Raw genomic sequence first — 1328 nt, forward strand, 5'->3', positions numbered from 1 at the left:
CAAAGCGCTTTTGAACTTATATAGTACTGGTATTTCTTTAATATAACGTGGCAGATAATTTAGCAGTTGAAGTCCTAACCAGTGGTCAGAGAATATTACATAAAGGTGTTTCCTTTGCCAATCTGTCATCTGTGTCACTTGGAGCACATTCAGAATGATACAGTATCGATCTTGTGGTCTTCCTGCGTTCCCTACTTCACCTAGTTCACAATTTCGTATTGTAGAATGTACTTTGCAGCTGACCAAGAGTGAAGAGAAATACGTTGAAATGATGGCTGTNTCGATGATATAAGTATTTTTATATCAGGAAACAGTGTTAATGTTGTCCAAAGGAAAATAAATGCAACAATAAATAAACTCACACAGTGGTTTGAAAATAACAGATTAATTATTAATAAAGAAAAAACGATAGCAATATCCTTTCACCAGATTTTCAAAACATTGAAGAAATATTGTATGGTGTTGGGCTTCTTTCTGCAGAAGAAGTACCAACACCAAAGCGTTCAGAACTCCATTTAACACGTAAGAATGATCAACAGAAGTGTTATGTTTTAAGAGGTTTTGAATAAGTTGAGGATGATTCATAGTAAAGTAAAGTAAATGAGGTTTGGTCTTACAAAGGAAGGACGAATTTTTGCAGATTTTAAAACAATCTCCTATGATGTATGTGTTGCACCTGTCATAGCAGATCTTTCAATGAGTTGTGTTTGACCTGAAAGTTCATATTAATCAGTCTTGAATTTGTGATTGCAAGTGACTTAAAAGAGAGTTTATTGCTGTCATGATATAAATTCCATTATGTAAATCAGAATATTTCATTCATCAATTGGTAGTGAACCTTTAGTGTTAATGTCACTGAGCTCTTTTATTATGAACATACGGGAAACTTTCGAATTTCTGTATTATTAAATAATAATTGTCTTAGAATATGAAGTATGTAGCAGTTTGTTTCAAGTAACTTTCTTGAAGAGTAATCTTTATCCCAGTGTGAACTTTGTAAGTTTAAAGTACAAACGCAGTTCCAGAAAAGCATTGGGCACTAAGAAGTAGATTTTACTTAACAAAATTAAATAATTTTTGTGTGTCTAATGTGCAGTAACTGATGGTTAAAGTATTCTTTTGCAGCTGAAGAGAAGCGACTTCTTCAAAAAGAAGGTGTCAGTCTGCCATCTCATTATCCTCTCACAAAGGATGAAGAACGTGAGCTTAAAAGGATAAGAAGAAAAATCCGTAATAAGAACTCGGCACAGGACTCACGCAAAAGGAAGAGAAAATACATAGACGGATTGGAAGAGAGGTAAAAATCTCATATTATATTACCAGGGATG

At 33.7% G+C, this 1328-nt stretch overlaps 1 long non-coding RNA gene across 1 annotated transcript; it reads left to right on the plus strand.

Annotated features, from left to right (window-relative positions):
- Positions 1 to 434: 434 nt before the first annotated feature.
- LOC117282086 lies at positions 435 to 1218 on the plus strand. The gene is made up of 2 exons (XR_004512693.1): positions 435 to 522; positions 1126 to 1218. It is a non-coding gene; the product is annotated as an uncharacterized LOC117282086 (long non-coding RNA).
- Positions 1219 to 1328: the final 110 nt, after the last annotated feature.

This window comes from Cryptotermes secundus, unplaced genomic scaffold (genome assembly GCF_002891405.2).
Source record: "Cryptotermes secundus unplaced genomic scaffold, Csec_1.0 scaffold6529, whole genome shotgun sequence".
NCBI classification, from domain to species: Eukaryota; Metazoa; Arthropoda; class Insecta; order Blattodea; family Kalotermitidae; genus Cryptotermes; species Cryptotermes secundus.